The 25,910-nt window shown below is 45.5% G+C and overlaps 1 protein-coding gene across 1 annotated transcript in view; it reads left to right on the plus strand.

Moving 5' to 3' along the window:
• Positions 1-25,910, plus strand: part of LOC147748230 (keratin, type II cytoskeletal cochleal-like) — a 214,146-nt gene that overhangs the window by 73,648 nt on the left and 114,588 nt on the right. The gene's annotated exons all lie outside the window — the stretch shown is intronic.

Raw genomic sequence — 25,910 nt, forward strand, 5'->3', positions numbered from 1 at the left:
CAACAACATTACACAGTATTGCTTTTAAAATTCTTGCCCTCCAATAACACCAAAATACCCTACCTGCCTTTCTGCCACTGTAACTTACAAACGTCTACTTTGAAACTTAGCCTACCTGCCTACCCTTTCCCTGCCCCTGCCCCTGCCCCTGCTCACAAACTTCCACCACTTAACCAAAAACTTCTGCCAACCCTGGCCAACTTTTAAAAAACCCTGCCAGCACCTGTTTCAAGTGACAGTTTGTACAACAAACAACCCTATGCACCTGTCTTCAAGAAACCTCGCCATCGGGAAACTAAACAACCCAAAAACCACCCAAAACCAAGAGCTTAAAATGAGGGATGGGAGGGTGGGAACAAAAGCTAAGCTGCCTACGCTAACCTGCCTCCAGCCACCAGGGCACCAGAAACTAAAATGGTGGCTGGGGACATTCTGCGTAAACCCATATAACTTTGGGCTATAATTACCAGCCCAAATTCCAAAATGGCCGTTAAATGGCCAGCCCCACCTCCTCCCAATCTACCAGGGGTGCAGACCTCACGTTGTTTGGTTGCCCACTAAACCTCCCTTGCATCCAAATAATATCCATCAAATATCATTTGTCAAAGGAGATGAATAAATATTAAACCATAGGTGTCCAACTTATGCGCAGGTTGGCCGTACTCATAGCAGATTTTTAGAATGATCACGGATTAATTATGTGTACATTTATCTTATGGGATTGCACTGAAAAACTGTCATGTTCTAAGCCCTTATGGCCCTCTGTTGGACTTCCCGACTTAAGGCATTTATATGCTTGACTAAAACAAATGGTACGGTGAAGCCATGGTCTAGATTACTGTACAGACTGCTGTAGTTTTCTACTTGTGTCTAACACGTTCTTAAATAGCACTCTCTGCTAACACTCTTTGTTTGTGTATGCTGCCAGAATCAAAAATAAATATTAACGTGCAAAAAATATTGTCACTTAAATATTGACTACCAACATTTCTTAAAGGTAAGTATAGATCTACTATACTTAGCTCCACATTTAGTTACTTTGATATTGTCCAAGTTTATGGATGTGGAAATAAAAATATTGAATTTTCTCTTCTCTATAAATACTCACCTTCTCTCTCTCTCTCTCTCTCTCTCTGCATATCTATATATATATCCATTAAAAAAATAAAAAATTATTATATATATATATATATATATATATATATATATATATATATGTATATTACATTCCTATACCCTCAGCGGCTGAAGATATTTCCACCAAACTTGGCATGAAAGCCGAATTTTATCGAGAAAACATTCTTCTGTTGGTGTGGTGTCTGTTCAGTACTTAAGAGATTAGCATTTAACAAAGTTGCTTACCGGCCCTTAAAGGGTTAACACTTAAATATACCTATTCCAGTTGGGAATCTCAAATTGTTTGTGAACCTAGGAATTTAAAAAAGGGATATGATTGAACAGAGGAGCCTTTTTTTTCCTCTGTCCATTTCAATACCTGGGATCCCAAGTAGGAGACCCTGTCCCAAGAGATTTGATTGACTACATCAAGAATTTTTTTTTCATTTCGGCAACCATTTCATTATGTGGGGTACAGTCTCTATATCCTAAACATTAACGAAAAAGGCCTAAATTGGGTTGAGGTCAGGACATCCTGAACCCCCCATGCCATAGTGGTGTGAGACCCTCAAAGGGCCCCACTCTGTATTTATTTTACATTTCAAATAAAAAGAAGCAAATAACTCCTGCAGGATTTCAGGGCCCCTTTCTGACTTGCAACTCACCAACACATAAAATGGCAGCCAGGGATCGCCACGGTACAGAGACGAGTCCTTGAGTACCTGGCTACCACTATACGTGTTGGGGATTCACTAGTTGGAAATTGGAATGACCAGTCAGAGTCAAGTTTCAGGGAATAAATCTTGGATTGAATTCACAATCTTCTTTTAGAAGTCATAAATTGCCCCCAATAAAGGCCTGGCTGAAGGCCGAGAATGACTGGCCAGCTCTTATAAACAATGTGGGTTAGCCACCCAGCCTCCTATGTATATGGTCATATGCATGTGGATGTCTGCCTCCTATGAGTGAGGTGCAGGGCTTCTGTCCTCCCCTGGTTGCAGGTGGCCAAACTGGGGTTGGCCACTCATGATGGGCTGGATGCAGGCCTATAACCCCAGATCTGCATCGGACAGCGCTTGCCCACACACCAACGGATACAGCGGTGGGCATGGCCAAGGGTGGGTGTTAGCAACCCTCAGCCCCTACTGCCCATGGCTGAAGGCCATACACAACAAGGGTTGAAAATAAGTACAATATACAGAAATCAATGAATCAAGACATTCACTGGAAAGTAAACATCAATATATCCGTTCGATGTGGTATGCACCCAAATACATATAAAATGCAAATTGTAGAGTGTAGAAAAGAAAGTGTATGTTGCAGCCTTGCAAGGTTATTTTTGCAGGGACGATACTTATGCTCAATCCATCGTGCTTCAGGTTGTCACAAAATGTCCTCGGCTGCAAAATGTGGTCCCGATTCACAGAATTAACTTAAGACAAAATCCTAAACTTACTACTATTTTGGAATTCACAGAAGGCACTTACTCATTTTTGTATTCACAGAAGGCACTTATTCAATTCGGTATACACAGAAGTTCGGAGTCCTAACTTTAGAACTCCTAAATGCCTTCTGTGAATAACGAAAGTCTTAAAGTTAGGATTTATCTCAGTTTAGGAATAGTAAAGTTAGGACTCCTAACTTTAGAACTCCTAGATGCCTTCTGTGAATACCGAAAGTCTTAAAGTTAGAATTCTTCTCAGTTTAGGAGTAGTAAAGTTAGGACTCCTAACATTAGGACAACTAATTGCCTTCTGTGAATACCAAAATTCTTAAAGTTAGGATTTTTCTCAGTTTAGGAGTAGTAAAGTTAGGACTCCGAACTTTAGGACTCCTAAATGCCTTCTGTGAATACCGAAAGTCTTAAGGTTAGGATTTTTCTCCGTTTAGGAGTCCTAACGTTACTACTACTAAACTGAGAAAAATCCTAACTTTAAGACTATGGTATTCACAGAAGGCATTTAGGAGTCCTAAAGATAGGACTCCGAACTTCTGTGAATACCGAAATAAGTAAGTGCCTTCTGTGAATACCAAAATGAGTAAGTGCCTTCTGTGAATACCAAAATGATAGTAAGTTTAGAATTTTGTCTTCAGTTACTTCTGTGAATCGGGCCCAGAGTTTCTACTGCCATATATTCCTGTGAAGCTTTACATTGAACATCTGTCAACTCCGCAGTGTTACTCCATAAATCAATAAGATATCTAGACGGCAATTAGTTGTGAAATAAGAAGGTTCCTTTTAGTTCTGACAGTAGAAGACCACTCGCTCAACACTTCTATGGAAATACCATGCTCTAAAGAAACAATTTCAGCCCTCATAAGTATTTTGTGCAGTGCAAATCTTCAAGAGCTGAGGCATCTCTGGTACCATGTTCTAACTTAATAAGAAAATGTAGGCAGCATTGTCTAAGTTTATGTATAAATGCAGAGCTAATACAATCCAAAATATTATTTTGAGAGCCCAAGAAGCCACAGATTCATAGAGGGATACTGATATTATTCTAGCTTTAAAAGCTGTTGTGGCCTGACCAATTCCTCAACCGTTATAAATATACATAACCTTTTGAGATCCTTTACTAAAGATAAACATTGATGCGCGATGGATTGTAAAGGAATGGACCATTTAAATTTTTAGTTCATCCTCATTCCAAAATAGGGCAATTATGGGTTATTTCAATCCTTTCACTACTTAGAAATCAATTGTAATTTTGTTGACCTGGGTAATATAATTATTTTCGTTTCTGAACTATGCACATTCAAACAGTTACCATTGCTGTACTGATTTAATTTTTTGCAGCCTTTGTAAGTCTATGGGTGTTGGAGACAAGATGACCAAGTCATGAGCAAAACCTGAATGTCTGAGGTTCAAAGTGCTTGCCTTTGGTGGACAGACTTACTAGATCCAATGTCTACTAGATCTGTCAAGTAAAGGAAGTAAAGCAGGGATGCTAGCTTGTACCCCTATTTCAGAGCATTATCAGCCTAGATCGTAGTGGGAAGACCTTAGTGCTTGCTGCACAATATGAAGTCCAGTAAATTGGGTTCCAAATTTCAGTTTTAGAAGTTTTAATGCAATAATATTATGCTTGTGTTAGCTTGGTTAAAGTTTAATGGCTGTTTTCCCATAGTTCTAATTTGTATTGTAAAATGTTTGCAAATAACGTCCCATATACTTCCAGTAAGGCACATAGCGAGCAATTACTAGATATTGACAAGCCTTCCCATTTTAGTACAGCTCCACTATGAAGTGCAGTAAAATAGGAGTCAACCCCCAATTCTGGGTTTAGGCTACATCCTTAAAATGTTTAGAATAGACATACAAATTACAATCCAGTCCCGTGTTTTAAGGATCAGAGTGTTAATGCAAGACTATTATGTTCCACAAAAGAGTTTTTGTGCAAATTGTGAAAACTAGTTTGGTTTTCAATGATCCACTGTCCCTGTTGTTTTTGCAATTTTTTGGAAAAAACGTCCTATCCATTGGAAACAATAGGCTTAAAGGGTGGCTCCCTTTTTTTGGGTTGGCTTTCTAAGCAACATTTGGGAAAGATTTTGAGCCCGGTTCTCTTAATTGTTTGCTGCTTTAATCAGCTTAATACTTGGCATCTCTGTGATAGACTGTAAAGCCCGGGCTTTGTTTTTTAGTGAAAAAAAATAGTTTCAGGAACTCTTTTCGAATGTAAGTTGTAAGTATGTAAGGGTTCCAACAAAAGACAACAATCTGCAGTTCAGCTGAAAATCACTTTCCACTCACTGAGACCAAAATGTCCTAATTTTTTTTGTCTCAACAAACTCAACTGATTTAGTCCAGGAACTATTCTGTCACTCACATTTTAGTATTTTGATCACCATTCTGTAATCTTTCTTTATCTGCTTGATTAGCATATCTCGCTCATTTTTATTCTAAATTTTCACAGTAGTTTTTCAGATTTTTCTTAAGTTTGATTTAAATTCACTTGGCTTCATACTATATGAATCACCTTTTTTAATATTCATTAAGCAGTATTTTTCCACTAATTTAGTCTCAGCAAAGGCTAATAAACAAAGAGTGGTATCTTGTACCTGCTGTATTAAGAAACAAGTAGTTCTAGAATTACAATGTGTGCGCAGCATGTCTACAGTAGTGCTAACTTCATGATCATGTGCCATACAGCAGTTAGGTCCTTCTCCAAAATGTAACCCCACTTAAGGTAACTTAATGTTCACAACCTCCTCAATGTGTGTGCTGCCCCTGGTCACCTATTATAGATGATTTGGGTTTATCTTACATGCTGCACCTACTTCTGGGTAGACTATTTAAGCCAATTCGTATCTAAGACATGTTATGAATCTGTACTACGATAAGGATTTCATATGAATGATCTGAAATTTTAGACCGACCTGGAAAACAATAGCAACTCATCTTTTAAATAGATCCTAAAGAAGTAAAGGCTCTATGATCCTATGAAGCTGTACTTTTTTCTGAAATGTTTTGTTTAGTTAATGGTCCTTTGCATATTTGGGTGTATTATACTATATGGTTGAGGGCCATACGGTGGAATACACTTGCGAACCTGTCTTGGGTCAAATGAGGTTTGTTTGCAAACCTTAAGCTCAACCCTGGGTAGCTGCAAGGCTAAACAAAAGAACTTCGTGTAAAGCATTTTACAGCACCCAACAACTGAATAAGAAAGTGGCACAGCAAGAAAGAAACAAGACAATTATAAAAACAGAGCGCAAATTTTTGAGAATTTGTAGAGGCCTTGATGTTCACAATCCACCAGAGGGTTCCGGAGATACAGATTTTAGAAGAGATAAATATTTTTACATCTAACCGAAAACAGCCATTGGTCAACAAAAACTTTGAAAACAATTAAATTGGTTGAAACAGTTTGTTTGACGACTCCAGATTTTTCCGGACTTAGTTAGGTAACAAAATTCAAAAGGGTGGAGGTCTAGGAGTCCATTAGTGTTACTTTAGACAGTTACTTGGCCCCAGAGCCTTTTCCAGTCACATTTCAGCCTTTAGGAAATGACAGCCATAGACGACAATGGAGTGGTACTGATAGTGGGGATGCTGACTCACCCTTGGTGTCAATGCTTCAATCTGTGGCTGGGAATCAAGTTTTCCCCAAGCCAGATGCCACAGTCCAAACTCACTAGCCCAAAGTGCACCAGGTGCAGTCCTTATGGCAGTGCACCCTCTCTTCATGCAGCTTCAAAGGCAGCAGGGAAGTCCTCTCTTAGTCTTCTCTCCAAATCCAACGTGCACTGAGGTTCAGGGTGCCAGGGGTGCCTAATATATCACAGGAAAGTACTCCGAATAGGTCAACGCTGTCATTTGCCAATGGGCTAGTAGGTCCCCTCTTGTTTGGTGGCAAAGTACAAGTGATGTGTTGAATTAACGAACCCGGAGCGCAATATTCTTACCACTCTCAAGATGTCTGAACCTTGACTCAACCGTGAAGAGCTCAGTAGCCCATCCCGGAGGTGTAGCTACCTAAGGGGCTACAGGTCCATGGGAAACCGTGTTGACAATGGGTTTTTACCCTCTGGCCCTGTCTTTAACTTGTCTAGAGGAAAAAAGGCTTCCTGCTCAGGTGTGTTGCCACAGGTGGCACTTCAAAGGCAGCTTTCACTTCGAAGCTCACCTTTTGGGTTAACACCCCAAGCAGCCTTCCTGAGAGAAGTACAGTTTTTTCTTCCAGAGCCTGGGAGCTATTCACATGACTCCCCAGGTGGACAGAAAGAGGACTGTCTTCCAAGGCCTTTGTGAAGCCACTGGAATAGTTGGGACACAAAGTGGATTTTTTTTTATTTGCTTAACTTTATAAGGGGCACAAATCTCCCTCGGGGCTTCAAATCGGATTTAATGCCATGATAAATTTGATACCCACAGTACCCAGTTAGGTAGTCCCATTCAGAAGTTTTCCAGGGGGGGATGCCAGCCAATAACCATGTGTTAGCCAGTGGGCTTACTAACATTTCCCCAGCAAAACAACAGTTTCGAAGTTTTTCAGTTAAGACATATGAAAAAAAATATGTGTTACTTAAATGTATTGCTCCATGTGTTATGTTCCCCAACCTACGCCTAAGTAGTAAAGCAAACTTTTACCTACATTTGTCCTACCTTGCTCTGCATAACGATTTAGCACCATGGTAAAATTCTACCTTCTATTTACTCTGTTGGTGCGTAAAATCTTTTATATTTGCTTCTGTCTAATGATTGTCGCAGCAAACATGTTTTATACTAGAATGACGCTGGTTCAATAAATCCTTATTGAAAATGTCTCCATCATTTATTCTGTGTATCTCTCTGAGATTATGTGAGCATGATTGACTGCGCGAAAATCACTGTACTGTTTCCACGATCCCTGAATGGTCAAAGGTTGTCATGTTTGATGGTTGCCAGAAACTTTTCGCTCTTTAGTGAGGTTAGGGGGCTCATGGTGGCACTGAGCTAGCAGGTCTATAGGCTGACATATCCATTGGGGGTGCCGGGAACCTGTCTTGGCACCAAGTCCTCAGTTTATGTTGTCCAACAAACACGCAGATCCTCTGTATTTTTAGGAACTACATGACACCTGCCATAGGACTCCATAGACCTTCCTTAGGGTACATGTACATATAAGGTTATGTGAGTGGTGGCTTTGCCATTGAGTTTAATGGAAAAGTCCAACTAGCAGTGTGCACTTTTCTCTTCCAGTCGGCAGTGGCAGGCTGGGAGCCATTTTGTCCTTTATTAATCCCAGGGTGGCACAAACAATGCTGCAGTCCTGTGTGGACACTCTGCCTTCCATACACTGGGTACCCTTGGTACGATATACTAGGGACTTACAAGTAAGTCAGTACTTGGCAATTGGGATTAGCCAATTCAATATACACTTGGTAAGGGTAAGAACACTGGTACTGAGGCTTGGATAGCATGTCTGAGTGCACTCTCCGAGTAAAAAAAACAGCAGTTAAAAGTCCAAATGGAGATGTGGGGGGCTGAAAAAAGGCCTGTTTCTTTATATGACCTCCCACCCCCAGCTAATTCATCTGGGGGACCGCAACCCCAATCTTGATGACTCTCCCTGACCATTTAGCGAGGAAGGATGTAGAAAACTGACTGTCCTATTGCAGGGCTTGCTCTGCCTTACATCATTCTTTCAGGGTAATTCCCACAAGGGATCTGACCTACCTGGACTTTGACAGGACCCATCCTAAACTAAACTCACTCAGTCTTTCCCATACTTGCTTTGTACTTTCGGTAGAGAGGTACCTACTCCCTCTAACCCAACCTTAGCTAGAGCAACAGTTAGCTTGCCCAAAGAGGGTATCCAACACTGGAGTAAACCCACCATGACCAACAGGGCCAGGGGCCAACTTTGCTTCCTGTCATGGGGTCTGATCCCCATGCTGGGGGCAGTGCATAAAGGCAAACACCCAGCAGAGGCTTTCTGTGCCCAGAACCACATCCTCAGCTATTCATCCACAGGTGGATGTGCTACCATAGGGGTTGCCTAGGGTTCTTTCTGACTTGGCCCTTTTTGCCTGAACTTTTTGCCTTCCTCCTGTATTTTCTCTGACCTTTTGGTGGTTTTATGACTCTGGGTACTTTACCACTGCTGATCAGTGGTAAAGTGCTATGCTCTCTATTGTAAATTGTTGTAATGGGATAGTGACTCCATGATTGGCTATTTGTTTTACATTTCAGACCCTAGTACAGTGCACCATGTGTACCCAGGGCCTGTAAATCAAATGGTGCAGGTGGGCTTGCAGCACTGGTTGTGCCACTCACAGAAGCAATTTGTAAAATATGGCTCAGACCTGCCATTGCAGAGCCTGTGTGCAGTCTGGGACTGCCATGTTGACTTGGCAAGTCCACACACTTGCCAGTCCCTAAACATTCCCTTTTCTACATGTTAGTCACCCCTAAGGCAGGCCCAAGGTACCCCCCTGGGCAGGGTGCATTGTATGTAAAAGGTAGGACATGCCCTGATGTGTGTGGCATGTTCTGATAGCAAATTACAGCCAATTTTGTTTTTCACTAATGCAAGGCTACCTGTTCCCATAGGCCAGAACGGGTAGTTTGGTTATAACATCTTATAATGCTAACTGACCCAGGGAACAAGGTAGAAATTAGAGTTTAATATGCCTGAACTCAGAATGTTAAATACATCTTTTAGTGAAGATGATTTTTACATTCTGTGTTTGAAAAAACAATTTTAGAAAGTAGGTATTTTCTTGCCTAACCATCCAGTTGTTTCTGCTGGGTTTGTGTATTCCATGTTTGTGAATGACAGGGGGCTGGAGAGGTCCTTGGCATCAGCAGTCTGATGGGTCAGGACTGGGTTGAATAGGACCTGCAATGAATAGAGAGTAGGGGAAAGAGATTTCCTTTCACTGCCCTGAGCCCTCAAAGAATAGAGAGTAGTGGGGAGGAGATTTCCTTTCAGCTACCTGGGCCAGGTCTGCTCTCAAATAATGCTGTCTTCACTTCCTGCCAGGAAGCTGCACCCAGGAGGACAGAACTGGTTTTGACTAGGTACGGACACTCTCTACCTTCAGAGAACAAAGGATTTTGCAGTATAAATATTGGGCCCCAGGCCCCAGAACTTTAGATCACTTCTGGGAATCAAGACAAACCTTTGCCAAGGAGAAGAACCAAGGAAACTGAAGGGAGAGACTGCCCCTGCGATAGTGACTGTTTGGGGTTGGCCTGCAGTGGTTAATGTATTGCCTAGGAAAGGAGAAAAGGAACTTTGTTTGTACTTTAATCATCTTGAGGAAGATCTCCAAGGGCTTGAAGTTGAGCTTGCCTCCTGTTCTGAAGTCTCAGGGCCACAAAGACTTCACCACCAGCTCCCCCTGAATTCCCTTGTTGGAAATTCTACCTACAGTGAGGTGGCTGCTGTTTGGACCCTCTGAGAGACTGTGTGCCACTGAGAGCGTGACGCAATGAGGAGACGCGTGTCACCGCCGCAGCAGTTGCCGTTGCATCGCCGAAGAAGCGTGTCGCTGATGCAGCTGTTTGCGGTTGCATCACAGACGAAGCATGTTGCATCACCATAGAAGCGTGCTGCTGACGCAGAGGGCGCTGTCGCATCACCGGAGAAGCGTGTTGCGAGGCCTGTTACGGCTCCAAAGTTCATCTATTTCGCCGCATGGCCGTCGGGTGTGCACGCATCGCATCCACATTGTCACATCGCATCAAAGACGCCATTGTGTCGCATCGCACCGGATTGTCACATCGTGGCGCCATCTTGTCACATTGTAGGCGGAGCGCAGTAAGAAACCGATGCATCACCTCCTCTCTGGTAAGGAACCGACGCATCGCCTCTCCTGCCCGGCAGTAAGGAACCGACGCATCACCTCTCCTAAAGCAAGGAACAGATGTATCACCTTCCCTGCGACCCTTTTGTTTGTTTTGCGTGGCGCAATCAAGGTACTTTGAGAGTAAAGTGTTGCATTTACCACCTACTTTGAACAAAGCTATTTCTACCATTTTAAAGTCTTATTTTTGATTACAGTATTGTGGATTTTTGTCATTTGTTCTTGTGTAGTGTAGTAAAGATTACTTATTTTTCTAAATTGTTGGGGTGTCAATTTGTAGTGTTTTCACTGTGTTACTGTATGTTTTATAGTAATACAGTTTACACACTGCCTCTGAGATAAGCCTGCCTGCTCCTGCCAAGCTACCAAGGGGTGAGCAGGGGTTATTCAGGAGTGTATCCCCCTTTCCCTGACTAGAAACAAGGTTCCCTATTTGGACAAAGGTGTATACCATTGCAAAACTAGAGACCCCATTTCTAACAGTTCTTGAAGCCCTTTTGCTCTTTCAGAGTGGGTAAGGCCTTCCACCTAATGTGGCAAACATCTATCGTCCATTCTTCCTTCTGTAAGATCAGAGGTGACACCCTGATGCTGAACAGTTGTCTGACTCCTTAGGACTTCCTGAGGAACAGTTAAGGCCTTACCAGTACCAATGTTGGGGGGTTGCCTTACTGGGTTAGAATTCCCTTAGCTCACTGGGTCTCCTTATGAGAGTTGTCTTTCTCTCCTACCTTTTTCCTCTTGCCTCTTCCTCTAGGGCCTACTTTCCCTAACCCTTGAAATGGGACTTCCAGAATCATTGGGTGAGGGAGTGCTCAAAGTATCTGCACTCTCTGGGCTCAGACCAACCTCTGGGAGGTCATTGCCATGAAGACAATCTAGGGGGAGGTCTGGACTGACTACCACCCTATGAAATCTAAGGGAACCAACTATCTCTAGAGTTATTAAGGCCACAGGTCGTTAGCCCTTTATTTCCTTACCTGTCCAGGCAAATATTGGTCCGGGGACACTAACCTGTCCACCACTATGATGTGTCTCAAGGCAGTAATGGAGATCCTAGTCACCTTGTGGTGGTTGAAGTGTTTACCGCCATCCTCTGGAATCACCAACTAACCATTGGGATCCTCTTCACAGTTAAAAGCAACTAAGATATCCTCACCAGAGCATTCCTCCTCGAAGGCAACACTAGAGGCTACCTTTCTCTTGGGACAGGCTTTGTCCCCTATCTGTGCTGTTCCCTTTGACGTGTTCCTCAGCTTTAGTCTGTACTCCTGTGGAGTGTGGAGTGAGGCCAAATAACTTGATCAGCGCCTCTCTCTTTGGTGGGTGTAAGATTATGCCACCTCCTCTTCTAGTGTCAGCAATCTATCTCGCTCTATTGGTGGTAGTAACTCCAATATTAGGACCCCCAATGTTGAGCACACACCCTTTTCATCCTGAGAGCTCTCTCATAGGACGCCCACAACATGTCTATGTCATCTACTTTTTCAAACATGGGCACTAATCCCCTAGGCAAACTGGGATCATGGACACCACCTGTGTGCACCTCTGGTTCTCTGTTGCTGCCACCTGCGACAGTAGAAGCCCAGCTGTGGTTTAGCTACAGATCTCGCGACACAGCGGTCATAAAGAATATCCTTGGTGGGGACTAGTGTCCCTCTTGGGTGATGAATCTGGTCTCTGATGGCACTCCTGGATCCAGCAGACATGGATGCAACCTTTGGCTAGCTCGTAATAGTCTCTTGGTGTGCCCAGCAGCAGTCAGTGGCAATTCCTCAGATGTGGTTACTGTTTTGCCGGATTGGGCTTCCACAGCTTTGATGCCCCTGTGCTGTTCCAGGGTGCTAGCCCACTGACCCTTGGATTCACTGTTTTAATCTGGAGCAAGAGATCAACTTTTCCCCGAGCCAGGTGTCACAGGCACAGTCCAAACTCACTAGCTTAATGTGGGCAGGTGCAGCCCTCTCGATTGTGCTGCATCTCTTCGTGCAGCTTCCAAGGCAGCGGGAAGTCCTCTAGTGGTCCTTTTTCCAAGTCCAACTTGCACTGAGGCTCAGGTTGTGAGGGAGGGGCATTATATCCCAGGGAAGTGCCCTGAGGGGACAACGTGGTCACTAACCAATGGGTTAGTAGGTCCCCTTCTCTTTGGTGACAAACGTCTGGTGATGTGTGGCATTTGACGATCCCGGAGTGCAATATTCTTGTGACTCCCAAGATGTCTGAACCTTCCCTCGACTGTGAGGAGCTTGGTAGCTTTCCCTCTCTGGGCAGGTCTCCAACTTGTCTACAGGAACAAAAGGCATCCTGCTTGAGTGTGTTGTCACAGGCAGCCCTTGAAAAGTGGCTTCCCCTCACCCCTTTGAAGCTAATCTTTTGGGCTAACACCCCAAGCAGCATTCCTGGGAGAGGAGGTCACACCTCTCTCTGGGATAACTGCCTTTGTTCCTGAGCCTGGGATTCATTTGTACATCTCCCCAGGTGGGCAGGAAACTGTCTGTGTGCCAGGGCCTTTGTAAGGCCACTGGACTAGCTGGGGCATACTGCGGCAACTTTCTAAAAGTTGATGAACTTCTAAAGTGACATAAATGTTGTCTTGGGCATCAGTCGGATTTACTGTTATCATTATTTAGATATATTTCAGTACCCAGTTAGGTAGTCCCACTCAGAAGTTAGCCAGGCGGGGATACCTGCCGATAACCCCGTGTTGGCCAATGGTGCTCCTAACTTTTCCCCAGCAAAATGACAATTTCGAAGTGTTGCTGTTATGACAAAAATATATGTATAGTTCCCTGCCAAAGGGCTCCATAGACCTTCCTTAGTAGAGACCTACATATCAAGTTAAGGGAGTGGTGGCATTGCCATTGGTTTTAATGTCAAAGTTTGATTTGATTTATACATTTGTAAAGCTCTAGAAAATACCCAGAGGCGTCTTGGCGCTACATGACAGGATTAGTGAGCAGACTGCAAATTCTATTGGCTGACAAGGCAAGAAATTAAACCTTTCAGAGCAGACTGGAAACCTATTGGCTAAAGTGCCATGTTTACGATTTTCAGAACAAGAGCAAGGATAGAGCGGTTTTCAGTCCTAAAGGGAGCGAGTTACAGTTGTGGGCAGTGCAAATAATGAAACTCCTGCCTCCCCAGGAGTAAAGCGTCTGAGAGGGAACGGCCACATTATTAGTTGAGCTTGAATGAAGTGAACTTCTTGGCACATACCATCTGAAATTTTCCCTCAGATACGCTGGACCTGGGCTGTGAAGAACCTTATATGCAATGCGCAGGGCCTTGAAAATGAGTTCCCTCACAGGCAACCAGTGTAGACTATTGATAGCCTGTGAGGCAGAATTAAATCTGGGGACCTTCAACAGCATCTGAGCAGCCAAGTTTTGAAGAATCTGTAATTTATGCAGCAAGATTTTGGGGAGGGTTTGATATAATCCATTGCAATAACCAACTCTGGCTAGCACAAGGGCTATAATGACTGCTTTTTGTAGATCATAGGGTAGGAACTGCTCAATTTTCCAAATCACACGCAATGTGTAAAACAAGGTAGGGATCACGTTGATGACTTGTTCCCTATATGTGAATCTGTTGTCAGTTTAATCATCAAGATTTCTCACCTTTTTTCTGGGGTCGGAAGAGAGCAGAGTTCCTCTGGCCCTCAGGAAGAGGACCAAAATAAAGTGTTGTTTTCAACGATGATTACTTCAGTTTTTGATGAATTTAATTCAAGACAGTTGCTGTCCATCCATTGGCTCACAGCACTCAAGCAATTCTAAAATGTGCTGCTCATATCAGGACAAACACAAGGAGATGATAAACGGAGTGCTGAAACTTTTCAGACACTCACCCCTAGTCACAGATCTGGGTTGAATTCAACATCATGTTTTAGTTCACTTCACCACCTCAGTTCAGACCCAGCTATATGCAAATCAGTCTTCACCCTGTGCCTCATGGGAACAGTCCAGCCTGAACTGCCAATCCAGGTCTTCCCTGAACCGGAAACAAGCATCCTGCGACCGGTTTCTGGGTAACACCCTTCATCAGTTAGCCTAGCTTGAATCCAGTGGCAAAGTGAGCAAGGGACCCATGTCTGGGCATACCCTGCCAACGTAGGGCGAACAAAGCAAGCGCAAGGAGATGGGGGATGGAGCACTGAAACATTTCAGACACTCACCCCAAGTCACAGATCTGGGTAAAATCCATCATCATTCATTAGCTCACTTTGCCACCTCAGTTCAGACAAAGCTATATGCAAATCAGTCTTGACCCTGTGACTCATGGGAACAGTCCAGCCTGAACTGCCAAGCCAGGTCTTCCTTGAACCGTAAACAAGCATCCTGGGACCGGTTTTGGGGTAACACCCTTCATCAGGGCCTTTACTAGAAAGAGAAACCACAATATGGGTGTCATCAGCTTATGACCCTAATGACAACCCAAAATATTTCACTAAAGAAGCCAAAGAAGTGACCATAGTCAATGAGAAAGGAGCATTAGGTTAAGAGTGTGGCCCCCCTCAAACCATAATTGTTCCAACTGGTCAATCAAGAGGTCATGATTGACCGTGTCGAACACTGCACATAAGTCAAGTAGGTAAAGGGTAACATTACAGCCCCTACCTACAGATGTCTTAATTACCTCTGTGGCCACTATTAGTGGCGACTCATTACTGCGGTCTTTGAGAAGCCCAATTTGGTTGTGTGTCTTCAAGCAAATAGTTATTTTCCAAAAAGGCTGCCAGCTGCGAGTTCAAACACTTTTATGACAAGTTTAGCTGGAAAAGACAGCCTCGATATAGGTTGATAGTTGTTTGGATCGAGCAGATTCAAGTTGTGTTTCTTCAGCAATAGGAGAATTAGCATGGATTTCCACAGATTAGGAAAACAATCTGCCCGAAACATGGCATTTAATACCACCGCTAACTGGGTGGCTACTAGGTCAGGTGCTAGCTGTACAATGGTGGAGGGGGGACAGGTCAGAGGGAGATCTTGACTTACTGCTTTGGATGGCTAGTTTAACTTGTTTCTCTGAGATGTTCAAATTAAGTAAACAAGATCCTATCTTTGTTCCTGGGACAAATGTCCTTACTAGCTGATTGTTTACTTGCAATTAAAGATAGATTCAACTTTATTCTGGAATTACTGAGGGGCATATTACCAAGCAATAGCGATAATTATCGCTATTGCTTGGTTAGAGACAAAAATTTACCGCTGAGCTGCGGCGATTTTTATCGCAGATAAACCTTGGCAGTACCAAGGTTTATCGCGAATGCGATAAAAATCGGCCGCAATGCATGAATATCGCTGAAAAGTCAGCGATATTCATGCATTACTGAGCTAATGCTCTTAGGTGTGTTATCCACCTCCCATTGGATAACATGGCTAAGAACTGCTCAGGGCAGGTGTTAGCTTTCGGAGCTATTCGCGCTTAGCGCGAATATCTCCAAAAGTTGGTAATAGGAGATAGCGATGTTAGCGAATGTTTCCAGTCGCTAACATCTTGGCACGCCCACTTTGCATGTCATTAGTGATAAATATCACTGACATGCAAAGTGGGGCCCAAGATGGTCGCTATCTGCTACTAGCTGTCGCTAACTGGTGTTAGCGACAGCTAGGTAATAGGGAGATAATTTTATCTTCGCTTTCTTGGCTTTTAAAGCCAAAAAAGCAGAGATAAACCCCCTTGATAATATGCCCCTGAGTTAGTGAATCGCAAAAAGCCTGACTAAAATCCCCCGAATTTCTAGTGGCAAGAGAGGGGCGTTTGGTCACTGTTTGAGACGAGGCTTTGTTGGAACAGCAAGCCGATTCAATCGATTTAATATATTACGCAGATTTTTCTGCTAGACTACGTTTTTACATTGAATGATCAAGGCTTTTTAATTTCTTTTTCTATTGAAACAAACATTCTTCTCCAGATGTGTTCCTGTTTGTGGCACCCCTGTTTAGCAGCTTGAAGTGTGTCACCAAACTAGGGCACAGAAGTATTACTTCTCTTAGAAGTCTTGATTTTAGCAGCTGCCAGTTTATTAACTGCAAAGTTGAACTAGCAATCAACACACCTGTCTTGAATAAGCACTGTCGCTAAAGCAAATCTTTTGTAGTCATGAAACTCAAGTTGTTTGATGTGACAGTATATAATTTGTGCGACTGCCAGTATGAAAATGCAATGGGTGAATGTGAATTGACAGAATGAACTTTTCACATTTGATCACCAAAGGAGGAATATGCCACAGCATTGGTTATCTCAGTTGTAGTATTTCAAAACAGGAGCAACCTTTTGTGTATGAGGAGGTCTTCCAAGACACCAGAGCAATTCATGGCTCTGCGTTGGTTATCTCTGTTTTTAGGTTTCCAACAAAGAATCCACCTTTTGTGCATAAAGAGGTCATCAATGACACCGGAGTAATTCAAGGTCCAGAGGGCCATTAGGGAGGGTGATGTGCCCTTAGCTTTATAAGGCAGCCAATGCTAGCCGGTGGCAATCAGGGTTAGATTACTAGCTGTGGATTCCTTGTGAATCGAGATGCCCCAGTGAAGTAATTTTGTGCTTTTGGGATAACTCCTGATTCTCTTAGGGCACACCATCTGCTGTGGGGCATTGCTTTTACCTCCAGAGGAACATGTATGCACGCTGGTGGGTGAAGTTTATCTCTAAGTGTCATTTAAAATGTCACATGAGACTGGAAAATGTCAGACATTTAGGACATTGCAACATGGAAATGTCACACAGAAGCAGAATCAAAACTTGGCAACCCTTGATTATGCATTCGCCTTTTGTCTTAGATGTAAATTTGTCTGTTTGATATAATTACTCATTGTAAAAGGTTATTAAACATCAACCAAAGTTGATTTGAGGACATTAAAGTAATCAGAAATCGTATTTGACTGATTAAATATACCTAAACCACTCATAAGAGCATTTTTACATCACTGTAGAACATGTGTCCTTTCTACATGGTCACCTTAACTGTTTTAAACTTTTGTTGGACCCTAATTTTTGCTGGCTGTAGAACTGTGTGTACTTTACCCCTGCTAACCATTGAAACAAGCATTTACAATGCAATGGTTTTGCCTTTGTTAAAGTTAGAGCGATTGGCATTGCTCTTGACATTATTTTTATTTATGTTTTTTTTTAACATAAATAAATGGCATTGTCATTTACAATGCCACTAGCTTTATCTCTCGCAAATGACACACACCAACACCCACAGAGAGCCCCCCCAACACACACAAACCCCCCCCCACACACACACCCACACAGAGCCCCCCCACACACAGCCACACAAAGCCCCCCACACACACCCACACAGAGCCCCCCCACACACACACACACACACACACACAGTCAAAATAACGTATTTTTTGGGGGGGTTAGAAATTGGTAGACACCCGCCTGAATCGGGATATGCAAGCAGCTTCAACCATTTGTGAAATAAAATAGTAATGTTTCTCCTGGTATAAATGTTTGATTTTTACTCTTAATTCACTAACAGCAAAAAAGGGCACGAGTGCATGCTTCCTTCCAAACCCCCCCCCCCTTAGTCGGGATGAGTTGCTCACACTTCACATGGGACATGCTTCCTTCCAAACCCCCCCCCCCCCCCTTAGTCGGGATGAGTTGCTCACACTTCACATGGGACAACGTGAGACTTATCTAGCAATGCAGGGCGCTCGCATTCTGTTCATTGCCGGGTGCCCCCTTTGTGCATCTCCATGTGCTTCTTGCTTCATATCAGCCTGAATCCTCACAATGATGCCTCTAAATGCACAGAGACCTGTTCCCCTGAACTGCGCATCATTCTGCCCTCCTCTGGCGCTCATCACCCAATACTCTCCTGAGGTTCATCACTAGTGCTCTCAGGCAAACAGATCACCATGTGCCCCTGCTTGGTTTTAGCCTTTGCTCCGCTGGTGCACATCACCATTTGTCCCCTCTAGTGTTGGGTTATGCATGACTGTTGTCATCTGTGCACAAATGCCTATATTTGGTGGTCTGTGTGTATTACTGCATGCTGGTACTTGTGAGCATGGGTCTTTTAAGTTGTGCGTTCTCATACGTCCATATTGTATGCCTGGGCATGTGCAGTATACACAAGCCAATTCAATTGCCTTTGTCAAACGGCTTTCTTTTCTGTGCATCGTCTCCAAGGTGACACATCTCACCACTGCTGTTCCCGCTGGCAGAATGACCTAGGAGCTGCAAACAGTATATATACTATTTTAATTTCCTAGGCTGACAGATTCCTTGTCTCGTTAGCCACGTCCTTGTCGTAACCAGGTAATTGCAAAGAATAACATCAGACTGCATCCAGTCATTCCCTGTATCCTTAGCCGGGTTTGTAAAGCCTGTTTGTACTTTGCCTACTCTGTTCAAGATGTAGTTCATATAATATCTTCCAGAAATAAGGCTCCATGCCACAGAGGGCACTAGAGCGCCATACATAAAAATGTGTCCTAGATCTATACATCGTACATTCACTAAAATCCAGTTGATTTAATTCATCAGAAATTGAGAATGTATTTAGAATAGATATTATCTATGTTTCTAAATAGTGAAAAGCAGAAATGTTTATTGACTAAGAATAAACTGAAATGGCTGACACTCGTAGATCAAGGTTGCGTGCCCAGGTCCAGCAGTGAAGCGCTCTTGGCAGGCTGAGGGGTGGCAGGGGCCTTCTTCGGCGGCGGGGGTGACGGGGAGCGGGCGGCAGGGGGCTTCCGGGCCTGAGGGGGAGACTGGGAGCGGGCAGCGGGAGCCTTCCGCGCCGGGGGAGACTGCGAGCGGGCGGCAGGCGCCTTCCGGGCCTGCGGTGGGGACAGAGAGCGGGCGGCCGGTGCTCTGCGTGGCTGGGCGGGAGAAGGGGCGGGAACGGGGACGGGAGCCCAGGTCCAGCAGTGAAGCGCTCTTGGCAGGCTGAGGGGTGGCAGGGGCCTTCTTCGGCGGCGGGGGTGACGGGGAGCGGGCGGCAGGGGGCTTCCGGGCCTGAGGGGGAGACTGGGAGCGGGCGGCGGGAGCCTTCCGCGCCGGGGGAGACTGCGAGCGGGCGGCAGGCGCCTTCCGGGCCTGCGGTGGGGACAGAGAGCGGGCGGCCGGTGCTCTGCGTGGCTGGGCGGGAGAAGGGGCGGGAACGGGGACGGGAGCACAAATCGACTCACCTGCACCTTGCGACGGCGGCACTTCTCCGGTCTCCCTCTTCGGCATGGGAGACCGGCAACGTCCTCCGCATCTCCCGGGGTTCCCTCCAGGCCACGGGAGCCCCGCGGGCGCCGCCATACTGCTTGCCGTCTTCCTTCTTGTTGCGGGGGGCGGGTACTTCCGGCCGGCCGCGCTAGGATTGGCCGGCCGGCCAGTCACGGGGCAGGAGAGACGCAGAAGTGCCGGCAATGCCGGACCAGACTCGGGGGCGTTCCCGGCGTCGCGTGACGTCGGCAAAAGCCAAAGAATGTCAGGAACGCCCCCGTGTCTGGTCCGGCATTGACGGACAGGCCCCTCGTCCAATGGCAAGGCTCCGTTTACGGAGCCAGCCAATCAATGACGAGGGCCGAACAAAGCCACACTACAGTTCTCATCAGGTTTTCGCCTGCGCGAAAAAGCTGCGCAGAAAGCGCAGCTTTCGCCAGGCAAAACCTAAAAAGTGCCTGTTGTCCTCTTCTTAACTTGGTGAAACTGGCATGCCATACACCTAATTGGCATATTTAACTTACCTATAAGTCCCAAGTATATGGTAAAATGGGAACCCAAGGCATGTAAGTTAAATGTCAATGGTGGACTGCAGCACCTATTGTATAATCCACTCCAGCGACGGTTCCAACACGCCTGCAGGACTACCGTTAATAGCCTAACAAACAAGTTACTTACCTTCAGTAACACTTTTCCTGGTGGATTCCTCAGCTTTTGAATAACTCCAGCACCAGCATCCACAGAAACTTCTTTTATACCTCGCTCATATTGACGAGGACGTCACAATAGCACGGCTCCGCTCGAGACTCCGTATCACGCCAAGTAGCCATAAGAAGACCTCATTTGCGTGCTGACATCGGTACCGCCCCTTTTTCCATGCCTACGAGGCAAATGGGTGGACCGACAACATAATGCAAGTATATACAATATAGACCCAAATATACACAGTATATGAATGAGAGAAAGAAAACAGGAAAAGCCAAAATCAAGACATTTCCTAGCGACAAGCATCAAAGCGATGCAAATGGCATAGAAATACGAGAATATCATGTACAACACCTTTTCAGTATGCGTAGGCAGATAACAGGAAGGAGGGTGGGTCAGTGAGGAATCCACAGGCAGATACAGTATCCATCAGAAAAAGAGTTACTGAACATAAGTAACTTGTTCTTCTGATGAATACATCTGCCTTTGGATTCCTCCCCTCTTGAATTCAATACCCACGCAGTCCCTCTCCTGGCAGAGGGTGTCCACCTTTACCAAAAAGTCCTGTATGACCAAACGTGCAAAATGGCCATCCCTCCTCACCTCTGAATCCAAGCAATAATGCTTCGCTAAAGTGTGGAGGGAGGCAATTGTTGCTGCCTTACAGATGTCTACCAAAGGGACACCTCCAGCCAAATCTGAAGTTGAAGACTGCTCTAGTAGAATGAGTTCTAATACCTTCAGGTGACTCCTTCTTGGCCAAGGCGTAGCAAATCTTGATGCACAAGATGACCCACCTGGAGAGCATTCTCTTGTGGAAGCCTTGCCCTTCATTCATCCCACATAGCCAATGAAGAACTGATCGTTCAGCCTCATGTCCTTGGTCCTGCCCAAGTAGAAGCTGACCTCTCTTCTAGGGTCTAGGCCATTAAGGCTCTACTCCTTCTTAGAAGGGTGAGGGGTAGGAAAACAGGTAGGTAAGGTGATGGACTACCCTAGATGAAAAGATGTAACCACCTTAGGCAGGAAAGCAGCTCTGGTTCTAAAGACCATCTTGTCTGCATGGATGGTTGTAAAAGGAGGCATAAAACTAAGAGCCTGAAGCTCACTTTCCCTCTTGGCAGAGGTAATAGCAATTACAAAAACAGTCTTAAATGTGAGAAGCCTCAATGGGCAACTATGAAGAGGCCCACAAGGAGAAGTCATCAGGGAAGTCAGAATCAAATTTAAATCTCACTGAGGCATAATGAAAGGAGTGGAAGGAAACGTATTAATGAGGCCCAAATTAACCTCATATCTACAGGAGACTTGAACAACGAAGGCTGGTCTGGAAAACAAAGGAAGGCTGCTAAGGCCCTCAACTAACCCTTAACAGTAGCCACAGCACAACTTTACTAGGCCAAGGAAAGAGAGAAGCTAACTCCATCAGATAAATGAGCCTTCAAAAGAGCAGTCGACCTCTCTCCACACCCCTTCACAAATCTGGCGTATCTACTGGAATAAACAGATTTGGTGGAGTGTCTCCTGGCCGATAAAATAGCATCCACCACATCTGGTGGGAGAAAGAAAGAACTTAGATAGCCCCGCTCATTCTCCAGGCCTGAAGGTGCAGGCTCTGGAGGTGGGGATGTAGACCCTGTCCCTGCGAGAGGAGGTCTGCCCTGGGAGGGAGACGGAGCGGAGGTTGCGATGAGAGGTGACGAGGTCTGTGTCCACACCTTTCTTGGCCAATCCGGAGTGATAAAAATGACTTGTGCATGGTCTTGGTGAATTTTCCTCAGAACCTGTGGAAACAAGGGTATGAGAGGAAAAGCGTAGAGGAGTTTCGAGCCCCAATCCAACTGAAACACGTCCCCCAACGCTCCCCGCATCGGATACTGGAGACTGCAGAACAACTGGCAGTGCGCGTTCTTGTGAGTAGCAAAAAGATCCAACCTAGGAAACCCCCACATCCTGAAGACGAGATGGACCACCTCCGGATGAAGCCCCCACTTCGTGATTGACCTAGAATTGCAGACTGAGACTGTCTGCACGTACATTTAGCACTCCAGCCAGATGATTTGCAATCACACACATCTGATGGTCTTGAGCCCAGGACCACAGGCGCAGAGCCTCTCTACAGAGACAAAACAACCCTACTCCTCTGTTGATGTACCACATTGTGGTAGTGTTGTCCGTCAGGACCAGAATCGACAGACTATGAAGAGAGGGAAGAAAGGCCTTGAGAGACAAATGTATGACCCGCAATTCTAGAAGATTGATATGAAGCAAATTTCCTCTGGAGACCAAAGGCCCTTGATCACTGTGAGAAGTTGGCCTGGCATATGCTGTCCACTAGTCTAGTGGGCACCTTGCACCAGTCCAAACAACCCTTATTGATGATAGGTTTAATACCTTTATTGAAAGCTATCCTAGTGGTATCTATTGAGAGCAGCCTTCAGTCTAAGTCTTGAAGGAGTGTAAATCAGCTTGCTTCATCAGATTATATATTTATTTAATTCTAAACACGCTCTAGTAATCTCTTTATGAGATTAAAGAGCAAAGTACACAATTTAAATGCAATAGAACTTTAGTAAATAGCACAATATACACTGAGCCCGGGGGAGGACCAAACCATATATTAAGAAATTGGTATAAGAACCACGACTTGACTAGACACAAGGCCTAGAGCCTGTAGAATCGCTGGGACCACAAGGAACCACCCATGGTAGTGGCACAGGGGACCCACGTAGGATGCGTGCAGTGTGAGAACACAGCCGCGGGACGCCGTTAACCTCTATGAGGAAAGTCGTGGTTGGAATTTTAAAGATTAGGGACACTTAGGAGAGGACTTTGAGCAAACCCCTTTAGGACTTGAGAGGTTCTAGGGCCAACACCCACTGGAGCACCGGAGTACTTGAGTTACCTCACCCAGGGAAGCTGGTTGCAAAGGTGTCTTTTGGTGTTGGGAATCGTTGGTGATTTCAATGGCGATCTGCTGCAAAGTGCCTCTGCCGTCAAGAAGAAAAGTGTTCGGTGTGATCCAAGCCTGGATTGAAGATGTGAGGAACCTGAAAGCAGAGGGGACAGAGTCAGGGTCACTTACCAGTGACCAGGGGCACAACAGACGAATGCCAACCTATGTCAGGTGATTCAGGTGTGAAGAGGTGAAGCTTAACTCTGCAGTTACGAGGACCAGGAGGCGTTGACGACAACCAGGAGGTGGATTTGAGCTGTCCCACAGAGGATGTTGAGTGCTGCGGCATCGGTGACTGGATTGGACCCAACAAGCCTTGGCATTAGCAACCCATGCAGAAAGAGAAAAATGCTTTGGTGTGGACCAGCAAGGTCCCTGGGACTCACCAATTGGTGGAGAGTCAGGGCATGTCTGGAGCAACCAGGGAAGGCCAAGGTAAGTCAAAGTTGCCTTCTCAGGGACCCATCAGTCAACGGACCAGGGATCGCAAAGGTACCTCAAGCGAAAATACAAAGGGCCGGCTCACGGAACACTCGTGGAGTGTAGGCCAGTAATCTTCGGTGGAAAAGGTGCTCGGGGTCTGGACTACAAGTAACCCAGTGCACAGCCTCAAGGAACGTCGAAAAGCTGATGCACTTGCAAATGTGCACATGTCCAAGGGTTCCGGTTCCACGGTACCCCTGAAGGCTGCGGGTCTCAGCTTTGCTGGGGACTCAGTGCAGCCTCAGGGAAGTCTGGAAATCCACCTTCTGTGTTGCAAATATTTTGGAGTCCGGGAGGAATTTCGAAGATGCAAACTGGTCAGATGCGTATTTGATGCCTGCCAAGCAGGGGCGTAACTCCTTTACTCCAAGGGAGATTCTTTAGTCATCCAGCGTCATGCAGATTGTTGAAGTTCCAGGATTAAGTATCAGAGTTTTGTCCAAGTGTAATCTAAAGTCCTGTAGTCAGGGGTTCCTATCTTATACCCAAGGAAGGGGTTGGACAAACTCTGGGTACCCACCTATGGGAGGGTTTGGAAAGAGGGGTGAATACACCCATTACCGTTGTCCAGTTTCATGTCAGAGCAGGGGCTGGTAGCCCCTGCAACCGGTTTGAACTGGGCTATGCACAGGGACACCAAATGTGACCCCAGTGCAGACTCAAAGCACTCTTGGAGTGCACCCACTCAGTCCCAATACACTAAAGCCTGTCTGGGAGGTGGTGACACCTCCCTGTGACAGGAAACCTATTGTCCAAGCCTCCCCTGCTGGAGTTTCGTCCAGCAGCAGGAGGCCAGACTCGGGTCTGTGGCAACCATTTTGTGATGCCAGAGTTCTTTTAAACCGGGTACCAGGTGTACTGTTTTGTACATGTCTCTTCCTCTAGAAGGGTGGAATCATACCCCCACCGCCAGAACTGGTGGTGGGGGGGGTATGATTCCAAAGTGTTTGACACCAAACACAACATGTTTCCTTGCAGCCATTCCAAAGTAGCATTTACCGCAAGGTTATAATGCACTTGAGTGTATGGTCTGGCTGCATCACAGAACAGCCCCAGAGAATAGATTCAGAAGGCTGCAGAGGGGCCCTGCTCATGTATGGGCACCCTCTCACACAAAACCCAACACCCTGCCTTCAGGATTGATAAAGCCTGCCATAGGGGTAGCGGATAGGTTTATATGTGCGATATAAGGTAGATATGGGGAACCTATATCTAAGTAAGGGGTGCATACACCACCTTACACAGGCTGCTGTAGCAGACCTGTGGTGTTATTTTAGAAGGCTGCCCCTGGTAGGCCTCTGGGGTACCTATGCCCCCTGGTACTTAGTGTACCAAATACTAAGGACTCATAAGTGTACCCCAGTAGCCAAACTGGAGTATACCTAAAGTACATGGAATCATTTTAGGGAGTGTCATGGTTCCTAATGCTTCCCTAGAAATCCCTTTTTCCCCGCGTACCTGTTGTCCGTGTGAATGTTACGGACGCTTGTATGGGTCTCAGAAGACTTACTTCCGGCTGCGGCAAGTCAGTGGTATAGTCGATGGCCGGAAATGCATCCGCGTCACCAGCGCTTCCAGGGATAGACGCTTATCAATGGCGATTCCCCCAAGGAAAGCACTTCGTGTACTTCCTCGGCGTGCTCCAGAAGCGGAGCACCGTTATAAGATTCCGGATCCTAACCGTGCTGGAGCGCTGATCTCTCTTTAGCCTTTAGAATCACGTCCTCCGTACGTGGTAGAAGCGGTACAGAGGATCTCGTGAGGTACTTAAAGCCAGCAACAGTTTACGAACCGTTCCTTGACCGCGCAGGAGCGCCTTTGTCTTGTTCTTGTTTTATCTTTTGTTAGTGCAGGAGCGCTTGTTTATCCTTGGTTCGCGCAGGACGCTTGAGATTTCTGTTTCTTAGCGCCGTTGCGCTTTGGGGATGAATACTGTGGCAGCGCAGGAGCGCTTTTGTTTATCTTTGGTACACGCAGGAGCGCTTGACATTTCTGTATACAGCGCCGTTGCGCTTTGGGGTTAATCGCTGGGACAGCGCAGGAGCGCCGTGTTTCACTTTGTGTTCAGCGCAGGAGCACTTGTAATATCCTTTGGTATGATTTCCATGATGGCAGTAAAGCTGATATAAGAGAGGAGGTAAGCTGGGTCCATATGAGGGTGTGACGGAAT

Source organism: Lissotriton vulgaris, chromosome 1_1 (assembly GCF_964263255.1).
Source record: "Lissotriton vulgaris chromosome 1_1, aLisVul1.2, whole genome shotgun sequence".
Taxonomy (NCBI): domain Eukaryota; kingdom Metazoa; phylum Chordata; class Amphibia; order Caudata; family Salamandridae; genus Lissotriton; species Lissotriton vulgaris.